Here is a 21084-nt window from a genome sequence, read left to right as displayed (position 1 = left end):
TTTTCTTGTTTGCTTATAATATATCTGTCAAGTCAATTTCACCTGGCACATGTTGGGTTGTCATGTGCTGCATTTATAGTAGGGCCCATTGGTGGAAGGTGCCCTGCTTTGTGCCTGACCTACCGCTAACCCTTACCATATGACCTGTCAATCTGATCAGCCTGTCAGGCACAAACCAGAACACCTTGCACATATCGTGTTCAGCTCTTTTGTTTTATAGTTACTTGTTTCTATTTCAGATCTCATTCATTTCTTCCTTCGAGACTCTATTTTTGAAAACCAATATCATCATATGCAAATACCCATATAATTGCTAGTCATATCTTATAAATAACTCTTTTACATTCATTGCATCCTGTTATCTGCAGTATGTAGTTAAGGATAGAAGTCACTGGCTTTGTTGTGTATGGTTTGTTTTTGCAGTGGACATCTTCACACACAAAAGAAGCCCATTAGGGGCTGTTGAGGGGTCCTTCACTCAAGTGAACTAATCTTAAATGAGAACCCAATCAGAGGTAGCCAGCCCTGATGCCTGATGGCTTAATTACCTGCTCCTGTAATACTAATCATGGTTAAATATTTATAAGGGGGAAATCTTTTGTTTAGACTTGACCTTTCTCTGGGGCTCATTAGCATCTGCTTATTAGCTTGTTTTTTCTTTCCTTCATGGCCCTTGGCTGTTATTGATTTTGATTACGAAAGTGACGGCTATGAAAGCATTTTAACTCAAGAATGACATGACATTTGCTTATCTGTGTTCATTGCTTGAGAGTGGGACGTTTGGGACGCGTTTGCACGTGTGTGTTTTCGAGGGGGTTGGGGTGAATGGGTAATAGTTATTTTCTCTGTCCGAGGAGACCGGGCAAATCTTATCTGCGGCGCGCACCATTGTCTTCAATCGACCGCGAATAAAGCAGATTCATATCCACCCGAAGAGCTTGCGTGTTTGTGTGTTCGAGAACGCCGGCTTTTTGTGTGCTCAGCGCTTTGACTGACTGGGATGATTGGATTTTGCTGTTCCTTGCAAATTACCATTCAACACGCCCCCAATTCTACAACGCTCCCCTACAAACTCTCTTCCCTCAGGCCATCCCGATGCCCTCAATCACAAAAACAGAAAAGGTCTTTCATGTAAAAATGGAGTGGATAGCATTCCCTCAGGCAAACTGAAAGGCAGAGACGCTTTTTCTCTTTCTCTCTCACCTCTAGAGTGCTGATGGTTTATTGGTGAGCCGTGTGTCAGTGCTCTGGTCTCAAGTGTTTCTCGAAACTCGGAAAACATCCAGTGCAGCTTTAGATGTGCAAAACGCAACCCACAATTCACAAACTAGGCAGCTACACACTATTTAAATCATTTAAAATTCTCTGACATGACAGTAATGCTAAATAATTTGTTTGTTAACTGCTGGGTTTTGTAGTATTGCCCTGACCTGATGTGTGTTGTTCAATGCCTGTTTGTACTGTAAAATTACTTAAAGGTGCCCTAGAACCAGTTTTAACAAGATGTAATATAAGTCTAAGGTGTCCCCTGAACGTGTCTGTGAAGTTTCAGCTCAAAATACCCCATAGATTTTTTTTTTTATTAATTTTTTAACTGCCTATTTTGAGCCATAATTATATATGCACCGATTCAGTGCGCGGCCCCTTTAAATCTCACGCTCCCCTGCCCCCGAGCTCTCGACTGCCTTAACCAGCATAAACAAAGTTCACACAACTAATATAACCCTCAAAATGGATCTTTACAAAGTGTTTGTCATTCATGCTGCATGCATGCATCGATTCCTGTGAGTATTGTATTTATTTGGATGTTTACATTTGATTCTGAATGAGTTTGAGGCTGTGCTCCGTGGCTAATGGGCTAAAGCTAACATTACACACTGTTGGAGAGATTTATAAAGAATGAAGTTGTGTTTATGAATTGTACAGTCTGCAACTGTTTAATAATGAAAATAACGACGGCTCTTGTCTCCGTGAATACAGTAAGAAACGATGGTAACTTTAAACACATTTAACAGTACATTAGCAACATGCTAACGAAACTTTTAGAAAGACAATTTACAAATATCTCTAAAAATATCATGTTATCATGGATCATGTCAGTTATTATTGCTCCATCTGCCATTTTTCGCTATTGTCCTTGCTTGCTTACCTAGTCTGATGATTCAGCTGTGCACAGATCCAGACGTTAATACTGGCTGCCCTTGTGTAATGCCTTGAACATGAGCTGGCATATGCAAATATTGGGGGCGTACATATTAATGATTCCTGACTGTTCTGTAACAGTCGGTGTTATGTTGAGATTCGCCTGTTTTTCGGAGGTCTTTTAAACAAATGAGATTTACACAAGAAGGAGGAAACTATGGTGTTTGAGACTCAATGTATGTCATTTCCATGTACTGAACTCTTGTTATTCAACTATGCCAAGGTAAATTCAATTTTTCATTCGATGGCACCTTTAAAATTGACAAAATTTACATATATTGTACATGTATATATTGCATATATATATTGTACAACAGAAAGCTGCTTGGTTTGAAAGAGACTTCTTTGTCAACTGTGCTTGATACATCGCTACGCTTTGGCAATAGACTGGAAATTTTTTGCCTGCACAATTTCACTAATGTGACCGCACTTTATTGCAACCGGAACCATTTTGTGTCTGTTATCAGCTGCAGTGAAAATAACCTCAGATGACTTAAATATCAATATTAATGTAATATTTGTTGCAATGTTGTATTGCAATGTCTTGTTGCTAAACCGACTATTTTGTACGTTGTAGTGGACTATTATTTGTAGTGCAATTGTTTTAAAGGGTTAGTTCACCCAAAAATCATTAATTATTCACCCTCATGTCGTTCTACACCCGTAAGACCTTCGTTCATCTTCAAACACAAATTAAGATTTTTTTTTATAAAATCCGATGGCCCAGTGAGGTCTGTATTGCCAGCAAGACAATTAACACTTTCAATGTCCAGAAAGCTACTAAAGACATATTTAAATCAGTTCATGTGACTACAGTGGTTTATCCTTAATGTTATGAAGCGACGAGAATACTTTTTGTGCACCAAAAAATCAAAATATTGACTTTATTCATCAATATCTAGTGATGGGTGATTTCAAAACACTTCTTCATGATGCTTCAAAGCTTTACAAATCTTTTGTTTCGAATCAGTGGTTCGGAGCACGTATCAAACTGCTAAAGTCATGCCCCCAGTGGTGAACTATTGAAATTTCAAAACACTTATGATGTAATGAAGCTTTGTTTACTAAAATCACGTGACTTTGTCAGTTTGATACACGCTCTGAACCACTGATTTGAAAAAAAAGATTTATAAAGCTTTGAAGCTTCATGAAACGGTGTTTTGAAATCGGCCAAACAGTCGTTATTTTGTTTGGTTTTTTTTGGCGCACAAAAAGTATTCTCTTCACTTCATAACATTAAGGTTGGACCACTGTAGTCACATGAACTGTTTTAAATACATCTTTAGTAGCTTTCTGGGCATTGAAAGTGTTAATTTTCTTGCTGGCAATGCAGGCCTCACTGAGCCATCAGATTTTATCAAAAATATCTTAATTTGTGTTCCGAAGATGAACAAAGGTCTTACAGGTTTGGAACAACATGAGGGTGAGTAATTAATGACAGATTTATCTTTTTTGGGTGAACTAACCCTTTAAGATAATATACAGGTAAGATTATAAACTTATTTCAACTCAAATCAATATGTCCACTTATTTATTTAGTGAGTAGCCATTTAATAAGCGGGATAATGAACAGTCAGTCAGTCATTATCACAAACACCTTTAAGGTGATATTTTGCAACATAATGACCAATTTACTATACGTTATCTCTTGTGTTAAGTCGTGATTCTCTGTTTTATGTGGCTATTTAAAAAAAAATCCTTTTACTGAGGCCAAACAAAATAAATTGTAACATTAATCTCCAAAAAAACACCCAAGTAGGTTCCAAAAATGTTAAAAAGTGGTTTTAATGGTTTCTACACCCGTTTCCTATTAAAACTAATTGCGGATGTTGTTGCGTTGCATCGTATATGTTCCAAGCACGAACATTTGAGCAGTTCACACAGGAGCTAATTATGTATAATGGTCCCTCACCTTCTCTCTTCATCATAATCTGTCCATTTTTCTACTGTTTCTCGGAATAAGTGTCGAAATGCCCCAAAATAGCATATAAAACATATACACATGCATCTCGGATGAGTCATTTGTTAGTCGTGGGCACCATGAACACTCATAATCCCCTCTCCAGCTCAAACTTTTCACCCACCAGCCAGCTCTGATCCACAGTAAGTATTATCACAGTCGACCCCAGCTGCAGCCGATATTGTACAGACAAATATCTCAATCTGTACTATAACTATATCATGAGCACAATGAAAAATCAAGCCAATAAATGCTGGCAGCTGAAGTCTGACATGAGATTTGTACTATCCCAGAGGGGAATCCAGTGGTCTGGGTTATAGATGAATGCTGTGCTTATTTACAGAACAATTTCAGAGTGCACTGGCCCTCTTTATAACCTCTAGTGAAGTGTGTGTGTGAGTGTTTGTGTGTGTGTCCACTCTTAATGAGACTCTATGGCCCAAGGACTGTCATTACCACATGCTAAAGTGTGACGTATACCACTAGCCACAGGCCATCAATACACACACCGTCACACACAGATAATAGACAGCCATTTTGTTCCCCAAATAATTCCAATGCTGTTCACTACAGGCACATTTAAGGTCTAGAGATCATTGCGGCAGAGGCAGAGCGTAGCTGAATGACTGACTGGCAGCCGTCATTATCAGACATGTTCAGTTCGTCACGCGAGTCCAGACTGCTGAGGAGGTGAGAAGGGCCCATGTTCAGTGAGCGTGTAATGAAGCCGGGTTTGGATCAGGGTCACTGACTTGAGTGCCATTTATTTCTGCGAGGAGGCTAGTCTGCTGTGTGCTGCAAATTACTGTGGAGGGGCTTGGTGAAACCTGGATTACTTGGTGCGGAGTGAGCAGATGGTAATATACTTGTGAGTAGTTGACATGAAATTTCAAGCAGTGCTAGCAATGTCCTACGGTGTGACATGTTATATTTCATCTAAAACTATTATAAATGAGTTTCTGATTCTTTCGTAGTTACTGTATTAAAAGAATAGCTCACTAAAAATAAATAATAATTTGTTTACATTCAAATGTTTTGTGTCCATAGTGGCAAATGTCATTGGTTATCTCATAACCAATTGCAGCTAATTTGAATATGCACATATTTAAATTCCACGAATATGATTTGAGAGCTAGATGAAAAACGCATGAGTTCTGATTACATTTATGGTACTTTTAAGATGCTTTTTGCAGCAGGCTGTGGTAACCATTTAATTTAATTGTATGGAAGACAGCACTAAACATCCTTCCTAAAATCTGAAGAAAGTCATGAGTTTGGAAGCACATAAGGGTGAGTAAATTGACATTTTATTTTATTTTTCTGTGAATTATCATTTTAAATGTATATTTTATGACACCGTGAGATTGTATGTGTAATATTTGTACTTTTAAAATTCATTTATCATACTACAGGACCATTTATGTGAACTTTTTTTTTATGTGAATTTATGCTAAAAAGGTGAAAAACTTAAAAAAATATATATATTATCCCTTTTATGTTCTGTACTACGGAAGAGGATTAGGGCCAAGCAATAATAAAAAAATAAAACCATCTCGAAATTAAAGTTGTTCAATTTCGAGAAAAAAGTCGAGATAAAATGTTGAGAATAAACTCGTTAAATTACGAGAAAAAACTCGTTAAATTTCGAGAAAAAAGTCGAGATAAAATGTTGAGAATAAAGTCATTAAATTACGAGAAAAAAGTCGTTAAATTACGAGAACAAATTCGTCAAATTATGAGAAAAATGTCGTTAAATTTCGAGAAAAAAGTCGAGATAAAATGTTGAGAATAAAGTCATTAAATTATGAGAATAAAGTCGTTAAATTACGAATTTGTTCTCATAATTTAACGACTTTTTTCTCGTAATTTAATGACTTTATTCTCATAATTTAATGACTTTATTCTCAACATTTTATCTCGACTTTTTTCTCGAAATTTAACGACATTTTTCTCATAATTTGACGAATTTGTTCTCGTAATTTAACGACTTTATTCTCAACATTTTATCTCGACTTTTTTCTCGTAATTTAACAAAATTTTTCTCATAACTTAACGAATTTGTTCTCATAATTTAACGACTTTATTCTCAACATTTTATCTCGACTTTTTTCTCGTAATTTAATGACTTTATTCTCATAATTTAATGACTTTATTCTCAACATTTTATCTCGACTTTTTTCTCGTAATTTAATGACTTTATTCTCATAATTTAATGACTTTATTCTCAACATTTTATCTCGACTTTTTTCTCGTAATTTAATTACTTTATTCTCATAATTTAATGACTTTATTCTCAACATTTTATCTCGACTTTTTTCTCGAAATTTAACGACATTTTTCTCATAACTTGACGAATTTGTTCTCGTAATTTAACGACTTTTTTCTCGTAATTTAATGACTTTATTCTCAACATTTTATCTTGACTTTTTTCTCGAAATTTAATGAGTTTTTTCTCGTAATTTAATGAGTTTATTCTCAACATTTTATCTCGACTTTTTTCTCGAAATTTAACAACTTAAATCTCGAGATGGTTTTATTTTTTTATTATTGCTTGGCCCTAATCCTCTTCCGTACTGTACAGTATAGTCAAGTCATCTTCATTTATATAGTGCTTTTCACAATACATATTATGTTTCAAAGCAGCTTCACAGTGACAATAGGAAAATTATTATCGAGCTAAAGTTGGTTTTTGATTGAATCACTTCTGTTGTAAAAATTGTTAATTATTACTTTAGGGGCTGCTTAAATGACACCTTACCTCCTAAAAAAAAAAAAACCCTGAATACCTTTAATGCATTCTTGCCATTCATTTACCATTCATGCCATTCATTCTTGCCATGCATTCTTGCCATTCATTCCTGAAAAAATACCTTTTCCATACCTTTAATGCATTCTTGCCATTCATTTACGTGTTTAGTCTATAGGTTTGCGTCTTTGAGTGTGCAGAAGCTTGGTCTTTTTTTAAAAAAAACAGTGATATTTGCCAAATTACTTGTCTGGTCTGCATAATACAGAAAAATTAGTTGTGTCCTCGGATCTATGCGAACTGGAATAATTTTGATAATGTTTTATCTATACATAGGGAAAGGAAAGGGAAGGAGGACTTGCAGGGGATAATTTAGTTGAAAGTTCAGGGCTGTGTTATCGTCATGTCTAGGCGCTGGTCCTTCACCGGCCTGGATATATAAAATATATACACTAGTGTTCAAAAGTTAGGATCAGTAAGACTTAAATGTTTTTTGTTGTTTTTTTAAGGAGTCTCTTATGCCCACCAATGCTGCAATTATTTGGTCAAAAATACAGTAAAAACAGTAATACCATGAAATATTATTACGGTTTTAAATAACAGTTTTCTGTTTTAAAATGACATCTATTCTTGTGATGGCAAAGCTGAATTTTCAGCATCATTACTTCAGTCTTTAGTGTCACATGATCCTTCAAAAACCATTCTAATATGCTGATTTGCTGCTCAAGAAACATATATAACATATAACGTATAACTTACTGACCGCAAACTTTTGATAGGTAGTGTACATTTCAACCACCCCAAAAAAAGTTGAAAAAAAAAGTTGTTATATTGGGTTGCAATTCATCCATTTTCATAATTCGTGTTAATGTCCCACAATGCACTCAGGATTTGACTGCAGTATCTGCATCTGTGAGTGTGTGTGTGTGTTAATAATTGTAATTTGTGTCTTCCCCACAGACCCTCTGTGGGGAAGACTGTCCCTGTGTTCCGGCCTTCAGGACAGAAGCAGTCATCCATAAACCACATCGTCTAGATCTTTATTTATTTTGCCACCAATCGACTCGGAGCAGCCTGCCGGACAGCTGCAGCAAGTGAAGTCACTTTACGCTCATTAGCATGAACAAGAGATGAGACCCTACACACACACACGCACACACACACACACACACTGATTCCCTCCCTCTGCCCATCTTGGTATGAGTGTGTCGTGCTTGTGTATACAGAAATGAGGAGCTCCAGAAACCTCTGTGGATTTCAATTGTGGGTTGATATGTTTTTGGTCTCATATATACTGTATTTTAATGTGGTTTAATGGTCTGACTGCTCAGGAGGGAGCAAGCAACATGAACACACACTTAAACTAGTAAATTTGAGCAATTTGAACATTAGGAAAAAGAGAGGAGATGAGAAGAGAAGTGAACAGATGGTACGTGTTGAGACAACTCATATAAACTGCTTTTTATCATTACAAAACTAACTTTTCATAAAGTTATAAAAGTACCATAAAATGTACCTCATAAGTAAGATACCATGGTATTGCCATAATACTTTGATGTATACCAAGGTAATGAATGACTACCATAATCATTTACCATGGTATATTGCAAATACTTCAAAGAATACCATATATGCCTAAAAAAAGTCTGAAAAACATGATAGTACAATTGTAGTATTATGTATTTTTTTATAGTCTCTTGCTAAGCATAAATGGAAGAAAAAAAAAAGTTGTCGCTCTGCGTGTTAACAAGAATATAGAGATGTATGTACTTGAGACACCTTGCAGGTTCATCCTGAGCAGAACATGAGCAGAAAATAGGATTATCCCTCCTTTTCATGACAACGCTATTTTAAATATAAAAGTTTATCCTCACAGTGAGTGAAGGAAATAAATAAATAAATAAACCTAAAGGACCGTTGAGGTGAACACGGGTATGAAAGCAATAAAAAGAGAGAGGAGGGAGAGATGATTAGAGGATAAAAGGGAATTGTGGGGCGGAAAAGAGAGATACGAAAGGCTTGTGGAGTGAAGGGGAGAGATGCAGGGCTGCGTGTTAGTTCCTCTTCATTTGCTCTCTGTATGTGGCGTAGAGGTCAGGCTGAGAGCTGGGACTCGGGCCATGAAGGAGAGAGCAAAGACAGCCTTAGGCAGGAATACACACACACACACACACACACACACACACACACACACACCAATGTTCTGTCCAGATATTCCTATCGTATAAACATACACTCTTCACTAACACCAAATGATCTCTTTCTCTGTCTTAAGACTCATTTACATTTATGTGATTGGCAGAAAATGCACAGCCTAAATTGATTTTTATAATAAATGGGTCAATAACATTAGTGTGTACTGTCGACAATAACGAAAAGAAAAACCTTTAAAAATGTAGTTTAAAACAGGTGCCAGTAAGTTCATAGATATTTTCATATGGTTTTGAAGAATATTTAAATATATTTTCCTTGAATACATGTGACACTTGTATACAAATATGAATCATTCTTATTATCAAAAAACGTTTATGGTCTCATCTCATTTGTGTGAAATGCTGCACAAACAGAACATAACACAGTTTTCGCAAATGGACTGTTCTGTTTTATTGAATTGTTATATTTAAATAAACCATACATTTAAAAAATATATTTGTAGACATCATTTTCTATCGCGCTAAACCACGCCCTTGGCTATGGAGCTTACTTTTGGAGTTTAACAATGCGGGAGAAAAAAAAATCATAAATACAAGAAGTAGTATACAAATAACAATACGTGTGTGTGTGTGTGTGACTGAAAAGCTGGACAACTGAGTCGCACACTGTGTTTGTCAGTTGCCAGAAATCACTGAATATTTTGTGGCCCAAATAAACTTAATTGACAAAAAAATGTTTTATTTTAATATACACAGCAAAATCCCCAGAGTTAAATCAACTCTGCTCAGAGAACATATGGTCCCTCTCTACATAGTGTTAAAATATCACTTAAGCAGAGTTAAAGTTAATGAAATAATATGCTGTTTGTGGGAGTTGTTTATTCAGATCTTGAGAGATTTAATGTCTTTTATCTTCAGTTGATTTCATCTAAGGCTGTGGCTGGAAGTCCTTTGTAGATATTGTGTTTCTCTTCAGTGATTCTGCTTGTTAACAGCAGGTGTTCATCACTAATGCTCAATCATAACTTAATCACTTAATTATCTCATTAACTTTAACTCTGCTTCAGTGTTACTTTAACACTATATAGAGAGGGACCAAATGTTATCTGAGCAGAGTTGATTTAACTCTGGGGATTTTGCTGTGTAATATCTATTTAGATACACTTAAGAGAGACAAATTATATTTGAAAAGATACATGGCACTTCTTTGTATCTTGTTTATTGCATAATGTATAGGACGTTTTATGCACAATTTATAATTTTGTGTTTGATTATTACACAGATCTTCATGTGTAATAATCAGATCAGCAGTAAGGGAATTTTACCTTGACACTTTGCATTACTTTGTAACTAGTTTATGGCATTATGTAGAGGACATGTTGTGCACAATTTATAAATCTGTGTTTTATCACATCTTCATATGGTATATTAAGGTTTATAGCAGGTGTTAACAGTGATCAGCAACAAAAAAAAGATCATTTGATTAGAGAGAATCACCACACCGCCCCACTTTCGTCAATCACTATCAAACCCCCAACCCGACCACACTCCACCACTTGGGGTCGGGACCCTCTTGGCCCCGCTGCACCCACCCACCACACCCTGGCAGCGGGGGCCAAAAAATAGTAACATTTAATATAGTAACTTTAATCTACAACACAGCATTGTATCCACTGTGTGAATGAAATATACATTGATTCTTATTAAAGCTACCAAGTTACTCGGTCAAGAGCAGTAAGGGAATTTTACCTTGACACTTTGCATATGTTTTTTTCTAGTGTACGGCATAATGTAAACCTAGAGGACATTTTATACACAATTTATAATTTTGTGCCTGTGTTTGATTATCACACAGATCTTCATATTAAGGTTATTCATATTAAGGTATAGCAGGTGTTAATATTAAGGTTATTCATATTAAGGTATAGCAGGTGTTAACAATGATCAACAACTAAAGAAGATTGATTAGAGAGAATAACCACGGTACCCGACCCCGACCACACTGCACCACTCGGGGTCGGGACCCTCTTGGCCCCCGCTGCACCCACCCACCACACCCTCCCTGGCAGCGGGGGCCAAGTTTACCGGCTTCACGTGTCTCCCTGTGAGCCATCAGCACCGTTACACCCATTCCAAGCATGCTCTAGCTAGCTCCTCGCCCCAAGAGAGCACGAGTAAACCGGGTGCCGGATGCTGCTCCGCGGCACAACGAAAGCAGCAGACACGTAAAATCCTTCGCGAGACTTGCGTTTCGCATACGCAATCCAATCCAGCGAGGGACTGGGCACAGACTCGCCAAGCGAAGCTTCACGAAGAAACTTGCCCGTCGGTATTGAGTCTTACTCGTGTAGAGACACACACAATAAGCTCGAGAGAGAGTATTCCAGGCAGCTGATATTTAGAACGCGTTGTGTAACTGTGACGTCACTGAGATTGGCTGTGAATGCAGAGCTTCATCTCTTCATGAGGGAACTAACTAGTACAATATCTAAAAGCCCTATCAAAAACTAGGCTACAAATTAAATTAATTTTTTTTTTTTTTTTTTTTTACGTTTTCATTTATTTTTGTGTGTAAACCCTTGTTATATTGTTGAGAAAATTGATTGCCATTTTGTTGTTATATTGTTGGTTTTCTCTTCATAAGCACGGGTTAAACAGTTGGTTTCAAACCCTAGGGGGACCGTATACTTTAGTGTAGATTAGAACAAGGACATTTAGCATTAGGGACCGCCAACAAATGGCCGAAGAAGAATATTCATGAAAGAAAAGATAGCATGACATGGGCAATAATCCAGAGGAACTTTATGGCGATTGTGCTCAATAATAGTGCATTTTTGATTATTGTTGTTCTTTCTTTAAGTTACAGTTTTCCTATTAGTTGATATTGGCTAATTATGAAAAATGTTTACACCACTTCCTTTTGAATGTTCCTGAATGTTTAAATCGAGCTGTTTTTTTTAAGTTTTTAAGATTAAGTTCTGAGATAATGTTGGTAACACTTTACAATACTGGTGCACTAATATGCATTAATTCATGCTTAACTAATGCACAGGTAATCATGAGTTAATGAATGACTCATGAAGAACTAAACCATTATGATTACTGCATCAGCAACTAATAAAGTTTTTATATGATTAATAGATTAAATAATATACACATCAAAACATCACTTCTGTTATGAAGGACAAATGGACTTGTAATGGTCTGTCATGTCCAGTGTAGACAGCTGTTGCGGCATCACTCGATAATTGACGCATCCAGTTTAAACACAGTGCAACATCACTCTGTAGTTCAGATTCTGGTGAGCTGATATTTGTGTGCAGCCCAACTTACCCATCCTTAAAACACATTCTCTGTCATTACACTCACTGCATGTGCAACTGTCAAAACCCATTAATGACATATTACTTAACAATTAGTAAATAGTCATGTGCCTCAACAAGTAAAGTAAAGTCATAACATAATGATACATTTACAAATCATTAGTTAATGATTAATTAAAACAGACAACTGAAAGTTGAAGTACATGGCTTCGACCCATTGTGATAATTAAAAGATTAATTTACACTTTTAGTTAATAAAGTGTTAAGGAATTAATACATTATGACACATTTAATTAATAACAATTCATATATTAATTAATCTATTAATCATATAAAATCTTTATTAGTTGCTGATGCAGTAATCATTAATTAATGGTTTAGTTCTTCATGAGTCATTCATTAACTCATGATTATCTGTGCATTAGTTAAGCATGAATTCATGCATATTAGTGCACCAGTATTGTAAAGTTTTACCATAATGTTCATTGATAATATAGTTTCAATGCTGTGCAGCAGAAGCGATAAAATAAAAAGAAAAGGCCTACAATTCATTATCTTTTTCATTATTAATTCATTACTTGGCCTTTTATTAAACTGATCATTCACATTGTGTATTTTTTATACAAATCGACATTGAGCACACACTTCAGTTTATGACTAGTTTATGTAATGTAATATTTCTTGGTATTAATTTCCAATAGCAATTTTTTTTTGTTCACTCAACTTCAGACATTGAGTTCTACAGACAAAAAATGTTGAATTGGCTCAACTTAAAAAGATTTGTTATAGAGTAATTGCACCTATCCAGAAAACTAACAATATTAAGTTAACTCAACTAAACATTTTTTTTGTATCATAGACAACTAATTTTCAGTTAGTATAACTTATTTACAAAAGTCGAGTAAACAAGAAAAACCTAGGGGAAATTAGTACTAAGATTTGTTTTTGTTGTATGGGCTTAACATTTTTTTACAGGACAAAAAAAAAAAAAAGAAGAGAGTATTATGTCAGGTTATATTTAATGCTAAAATGCATTTTTATTGTGATTCTAAAAGATCAGAGTAGTGTATGTTGCATGACCCTGGAATTGCATAATGTATTGATGTCAGACAGACCTGATAGATAAAATACAGAGCCTGGGTTGAGACATGGATGACACTGTCGCCTCATTTCAATCTTCTAAACATGCGGCAGCCCAAAGATTCCTCCATCAAGTGAGTTCTGTTTACCTTCAGCTCAGTAATCATGGGATATAATCAGCAGATGGAGTGACAGGGGCTGCGCTGTTTCCATTTCCGAAATCAAATATGTGCTCATCATAAAAAAAAAGAGGACGAAACGAAAAAAAAAAAAAAAGCCATCAGAGAAATCCATCAGATCAGCAGAATAAATCTAATTTCCCTACAAATACATCTGTAATATTTCAAATCCACGGCCCGGGTTAATCTAACGCTTCATTTACATTCAAATAAAGGAAAAGTCGTGTCTTATCAATAATAAGAAGCCGGCGGAAAAATAAATGAAGTTTAAAGCAGTGGAGGGGAGAGAATGCAGGGTTTTCTTGTGTGTTTCATTCTCAAAGAGTCAATAAAATATAAAGAGACTCAATTATTCTATTAAGCTGAAACATTGCATCATCACCGAGCGTTACTAAGTCAACAGAGACCTTCGGCCGTGTTTGATGAAGTTTGGTTTAGAGAAAGCATACTTGATAAGCAGAGCCCTGCTAGAGGTGTCTGTATTACAAATGAACGAGAGAAGAAGAGAAAAGTAAAGGAAGGAAGTATTTTAAATGTTGTGTAATGTTTCTGGAACTGTTTAGTAGTATTTTCAGTGGTGTTTGCTATTTAACTTTGGCATAAAACTCTTGTACTTTTTGTGCTACACTTGTGAATGATACCCAAAATCATCGCTGAGGTCTGCTTATTATTTTTCGAAGCGATCAGATTTTTGCATAGCGGATATAAAATTACTTTCAAGAAGTTCAGTGTTCCAAATATACTTCTGAAATCGACATTGTTGGACGCCATTGGAATGACCAAAGATTTAGCCACGTACAGTAGATTTAATAGCGGGTTAGAGTTGGTCATGCAGATTTGCCACGTTTACCAACAGAAATATGCTTCACCAAAATGTCACTAGTGTAACTGTACCTTTACCAGCATTTACCGTATTTTCATGACCGAAATCCAGTCATTTCAATAGGAATCCATGAAATCAAGGATTTTGCATATGGAATAAATATTTCCCCATGGTCACTGTGATTATGCCAAAGTAGACATATTCCTGGATCAGCATATTTTGTTGATCCATGTAGGCCAGTAAGGCCCTGTTTCCAGCTGGTATTAAGATGCATTTTGGTCGATCGGATCACAAGTAGACGAAGGAGATACATACCCGTTTACAACTGGTGCTTTAATCTCTTTTGTCCACTTTCAACCACTTCTGTCCTGATTTCTTCGAGGGGAGGTTCTATGGTCGTGTAAATTAATAGGTTTTTTTCAGATGTTTCGATCTAATGGACAAAATAAGCTCTCGCGATTTACATATGAACATGTCCTAAGATGGAAAAACATATGGAGAGCAGCAGCTTTTATTTCTGCTTTGATAGCAGTAATGCCACGCGAACACTGTGGAATGGTGAGAGAATATTGTGCTTGGTACATTTTTCGTCTTCAAACCAAACTTGGGTCTTCAGCTGACAAAGTTTAAGTTCAGTCTGGCTAGCGTGCTTCTCATACACGTCAGTAGGCGGAGAATAGGCGGTCAAACACATTCGACCACATGAGCGTTTACACTATAAAGAAATCCGGTTTAATGCGTTTTCGACTATAGTCGAAAAAAAGTAAAAAAAAAAAATGTTGATTCAACTTAAAATAATTTGTAACCTGGCTGCCTTAAAATGTTGTGTTCAATAAGCTAAAAAGCATTTGTTGTTTACACATATATTGGAGTTCCTTAAACCTAGAATTAATAGTTGGGGTAACAAAGGTGAAGCTGAATCAACTTTATATTTTGTATAACCAACAAGTTTTTAGTAAGCCCAACTAGACGAGAAAGTTGTGCCAACCTAAATTCAAGTTGAAACAACATAAAATTAGTGAGACCAACAAATGTGGAGTTGTTTGAACTAAGCTTTTTGTTGAATAAACTTGTAAGTACAAAGTGTCTTGTTGAATTAACTTACATTTTTAAGGCAGCCAGGTCACTTTTTCAAGAATAGTTAATCTCACTAGTAATGTTAAGTTCATTCAACTGGCTGAAGTATAATTTGCCCACACAACTCAAGTTTCTATTTTCTACTGTACCACATAAAAATGGAATGGACATTTAAGAACATGCAATGTATTTTATTTCAAAATTGACAGCATGCTAGTATTAGTGTTTAGTATAACAACACCTTTAAAAACAAACATTGACATTTCATATTAACTGTGGAACTATTATCTAAAAAAAAAAAAAAAAACGTATGAAAACTAAGTTCTAATTTCATAACTTCTGTCAAACAATTATCTAAAAAAAACTAACAGTTTTCATGAATACAAGCTGGACATAAGTTTGCTCTTACCTTTGGAACTCTTGACTCAAAAATTTAAGCTTTTCGTCAGTCTTCAAACATGCCGACCTGTTTGTTCTGTGAGAAAGGCTCGGTGGGCGGGGTTTCCTTTCATTGCCACTCATACAACTATGAAATCTTTGTTGCGTGAACTACTCTGATTAAACAGATTAGTTGGGCACTGGTAAACTTAATATCTTAAGTGTACCCAACATTTTAGTTGAACTGACTTAGGAAAATGAGTTGAGGAAGCTAAAGTCTCAAATCCTTTTTTACAGGTATACCGCTGGAAGTGGTCGAAAGTGGACAAGCTCAAAATGTTTTACACCCCATTTACACCTGTATTTATCGTCGTCCACTTGTGATCCGATAGACCAAAATGCATTTTAATACCAGGTGTAAACATGGCCTAAGAGCTGTGCATATAAACCTCACTCCCCTGATCTCAAGAGGCGCTCTAGCGACTGACGCTAGAGGCTGCGGTCTTTGACCTCCTTGTCCCGACTCCCACACTGGAGACCAGGGTTCGAATCCCGCTCAGAGCGGATCAGTAGAACTGGTTACACCTGGAACAACATTCCTGTCTGAAAAGTTTGCTCTAACTCTATCTCTACCCCTAGACCTTACCCTACCAGGGGCGTAGTTTGTGGGGGGGGATGGGGGGGAGGTAACCCCCCCAATATTCAAATCCATCAGTTAAACCCCCCCAATACAACACAATCATATCAACGTTCAACCCCCCCCAAAGTTGAAACCAAATCTACGCACTTGTACCCTACACATAACTCTAAAATCAGAGAGAAATGATAGGTGAATAACACAGTTGGTGTAGAAGCATGTAAGCCTAAACTTGACATAAACTGTAAACTTGTCCCCCAAATCTGGTTGGTTGATTGGAATGTTGTTCCAGGATCAACAAAGACGTTGATCCAGGAACATGTTGTACTTGGTGAAATCACGTTCACCATTTCCCCACACAGATTTTGCAATGGGTTGGTCAGACAGATTCACTGCATTGAAAGTGATTTCTGTGTTAGCTGTGCTATAGACAATGGACTTTTTTGTCCATAGAATTTTGTTGAAATTTAGCTAATGTGACCATATCTTTCATACCAATGCACTTGCAACCACTCCGAACACTCTAAAAGTAAAAGCTGTGTTGTGACGGGTGAAAACTCATATTTTCTCCACAAAAATGTATGTCTTTATTTTCATTATTTAGTATTGTCCACTAGGATAAAACTGAGTGTATGAGAGAGAGAGATAAAGAGAGAGACTCAGGGTGTGAGATGCATGCTGACTAGGCTACACCACACTGCAGTAGAGAGGTCAGATCCTCTTCATCGTAATGAGACATTCTGAGAACAGGAAACTGCAGTGCTCACATACACACCTACACTTCCACAATTACTTAACACCCCCACCGTTCTCCAGTGTACAGACAACACTCATTCCTACAGTGCATTTCAGTTACATACAGTTAAACATATGATACAAGACCCACATGCTAATGTTGACAATATTGCCCTTCTTTGTTGAAAACATCACAGGTTCACATATTCATTGCTGTAGTCTCAAACAATGAACTATACACTGTGTACTTGGCAAAGTGTTTAGTTTTTTTGAAGTGATATATTGTTTCAAATGGAACAAAGAGTATTGCCTTGCCTTGTTTAGTGTTGCTGCTAGTTTTAGCAAGTTAGCTTACCTAAGTGCAAGTTCGATACAAGTGACCAAAAATTGCATTTTACATATTATACAAATATTAAAGGTGCCCTAGAACTTTTTTTTAAAAAGTTGTAATATAAGTCTAAGGTGTCCTCTGAATGTGTCTGTGAAGTTTCAGCTCAAAATACCCCATAGATTTTTTTTTATTCATTTTTTTAACCGCCTATTTTGGGGCATAATTAGAAATGAGCCGATTCAGGGTGTGTGGCCCTTTAAATCTCGTGCTCCACGCCCCAAGAGCTCGCGCTTGCCTTAAACAACATAAAAAAAGTTCACACAGCTAATATAACCCTCAAAATGGATCTTTACAAAGTGTTCGTCATGCAGCATGTCTAATCACGTAAGTACAGTGTTTATTTTGATGTTTACATTGATTCTGAATGAGTTTGAGGCTGTGCTCCATGACTAATGGCTAATGCTACACTGTTGGAGAGATTTATAAAGAATGAAGTTGTGTTTATGAATTATACAGACTGCAAGTGTTTAAAAATGAAAATAGCGACTGCTCTCTTGTCTCCGTGAATACAGTAAGAAACGATGGTAACTTTAACCACATTTAACAGTACATTAACAACATACTAACGAAACATTAAGAAAGACAATTTACAAATATCACTAAAAATATCATGTTATCATGGATCATGTCAGTTATTATTGCTCCATCTGCCATTTTTTGCTATTGTCCTTGCTTGCTTACCTAGTCTGTTGATTCAGCTGTGCACAGATCCAGACGTTCTGCCTTGTCTAATGCCTTTCATAATGTTGGGAACATGGGCTGGCATATGCAAATATTGGGCCGTACACCCCGACTGTTACGTAACTGTTATGTTATGTTATGTTGAGATTCGCCTGTTCTTCAGAGGTCTTTTAAACAAAAGAGATTTATATAAGAAGGAGGAAACAATGGAGTTTGAGACTCACTGTATGTCATTTCCATGTACTGAACTCTTGTTATTTAACTATGCCGAGGTAAATTCAATTTTTGAATCTAGGGCACCTTTAAAACATAAATCACACAATTTTAGATGATGGTAAAGCATTCACATCGCATTTGTGCACAAATTTTAGTACAATACATCTGCCATTTTTACATTTTCCATTTGAACGAAAACACTTCTTGTATTGTTTATACCACAAAATGAGGACATGTTCCTGGATCAACATATATTGTTGATCCTGGAACAATATTCTTGTCTGAAAATTTATCATAACCCTATTCCTACCCCTAAACCTATCCCTACCCATAATTTATCCCTAACGTCAGAGGGAAATGATTGGTGAACAACACTGATGTAGAAGCACCTAACCCTTGTTGTAAGCCTAAACTTGACATAAACTGTAAACTTGTCCCTCAAATCTGATTGGTTGATTGGAATGTTGTTCCAGGATCAACAAAGATGTTGATCCAGGAACATGTTGTACTTGGTAAAATCACGTTCACCTAATGTAGAAGTATGCAAACTTGGATAGACCTATCCATATCAGATTTTAATTACTTACAGTTAAATCAAACATGCCACACTAACACTTATCTGTTGTCAATTTCATACAAAATTCCTTGTTTCAAATGAAAGCAGGTGCACCCATTCAGTGCTGTAGTCTCAAAACCACACGCACACACCTTTCACCATCCTTTTAATTAGCAATCAACGCACACAAACACAGGTGCACATTGCCTGTTATCAAGGTCTGAGACACACACACGCGCACACACTCTCGAGGACATTATCAACCAACACACACTTGAGCTGCTCGCTGCTACTATTATGGAATGGCACACACACACACACACACACACACACACACACACACACACACACACACACACACACACACAGAGAGGATGTTGGTCCTGCTCTACCGTGTGGTTTGACGGTGATAAAGGTTTTTATGTGTCAGCTGCTCATGGCTGCTGAACTGCAGTGTGTGAAACTGTCTTTTAAATGTCACCTTGTGAAAACGTACAGGAAACTCCCACAGGATACAAACACCCGCTCTCATTTTTCAAAGAGAATTCCTTGTATAGAGTAGCACTGTGATTCCCATCCAGGGGTACGTGTACCACAACAGGGAAAAGATTTCATTTTTGTTTTATTAAACCTATAAAGCAGAAATTATGACTTGAAAATAATAATCTTATCCATCCATCCATCCATTCATTCCAGGTAAAGGTGTCTGCCTGAAGAAATAATGTATAGGTTAAAATGATATTTTCAAAGTGACATGAGCTGTAATATTTGTGCAGCTGTATTTCTGTATTTTATTGTCTTATCCTATTGTTGCACATGTTTGTTATAATGTACACAAGAAGAAACAAGAGGTAATTGCAAACATTCACTTTTATTTTTTGCTGTTATGTCTTGTTTGGCTTACGTTTTAATATAGTAGTAATTAATATTCTAGAATAATAATGCGTATTATAGCAATTAAGCATTTAAATTAAAATAGCCTTTACATTTAACATGAATGCATAAAATATTTTAAGATTTGAAAATGAATAACCCTTCTTTTGGACGTACAGTATATACAAATTAATTTATGCATGGCTATATGCGCTACTTTAAGAGAAATTTAAGATTTATTATTGTAAGATTTACTATTGCATTTAAGAGAAATTGACTTTGATTACATTCAGCTACTTCTTCTAGAAAGCGCCTCGAGTTTTTGTAACAACAGTGCTGTTTCTTCTTGGATTATAAAATGTTTTTAAATTCTTTATCAATTAATCTTCAACAAACGGCGCAATCGCGCTCTCTCGCGAGAAGTAAATCTCTCGCTTTTTCTCTCTCTGCGTTGCTTCACGCGATTGGCTGTTCGCCGCACACGTCACACTCTGAGTGCACCTGCTGGTAAATATAATCAAACCAAACCCAAGGTGTCGCATTGAGTTAATAGTACGCCGCGTTTAATTTTTGGTTAGGTTCGTTTCGGTTTATCCCTCCGCTTGTTTAACTTTACACAGCCAAACAAACTAATATCGCCCTCTATAAACACTATAACTGCAAATGCAGCAGAAAACAAACAACATGCTTTAGTTTGAGAGGACAATATTGGTAAGTCAGTTTTTCACAGATGTGAATCATTGTAGCATCAAAATGGTTAATTTAATAAAGGCTATTAATGTAACCATAGTAATATTTAATAGTAAATGTGATATTTTAATATTAATGTTCATACACACTCTAAAAAAAAAAAAAAAACGCTGTTTGTCCATATGACCCAAACATGAGTTGAAACAACCAAGCATTTTTCTGAGTGTATATGGACATTCATTTTAAAATGTACAACCCAGCATTCCATCCATCCATCCATCATATGGAATACTACATATAAAGTGTTACATGAGACTTACTAATATATGGAATACTACATATAAAGTGTTACGTGAGGCTTACTAATATATGAAATACTACGTA

The 21084-nt window shown here is 36.1% G+C and overlaps 1 long non-coding RNA gene across 2 annotated transcripts; it reads left to right on the top strand.

Moving 5' to 3' along the window:
- Positions 1 to 3624: 3624 nt before the first annotated feature.
- Positions 3625 to 9831, top strand: LOC125246479. 2 transcript variants are annotated; one of them, XR_007179892.1, is made up of 4 exons: positions 3625 to 4852; positions 4942 to 5030; positions 5343 to 5452; positions 7869 to 9831. It is a non-coding gene; the product is annotated as an uncharacterized LOC125246479 (long non-coding RNA). The 2 variants fall into 2 exon arrangements; XR_007179893.1 differs by having other exon boundaries at positions 3625 to 5030; positions 7869 to 9830.
- Positions 9832 to 21084: the final 11253 nt, after the last annotated feature.

The sequence above is a fragment of the Megalobrama amblycephala genome, linkage group LG14, assembly GCF_018812025.1.
Source record: "Megalobrama amblycephala isolate DHTTF-2021 linkage group LG14, ASM1881202v1, whole genome shotgun sequence".
NCBI classification, from domain to species: domain Eukaryota; kingdom Metazoa; phylum Chordata; class Actinopteri; order Cypriniformes; family Xenocyprididae; genus Megalobrama; species Megalobrama amblycephala.
The sequence above is the reverse complement of the archived record's forward strand: the minus strand, read 5'-3'. Positions and strand labels throughout refer to the sequence as shown.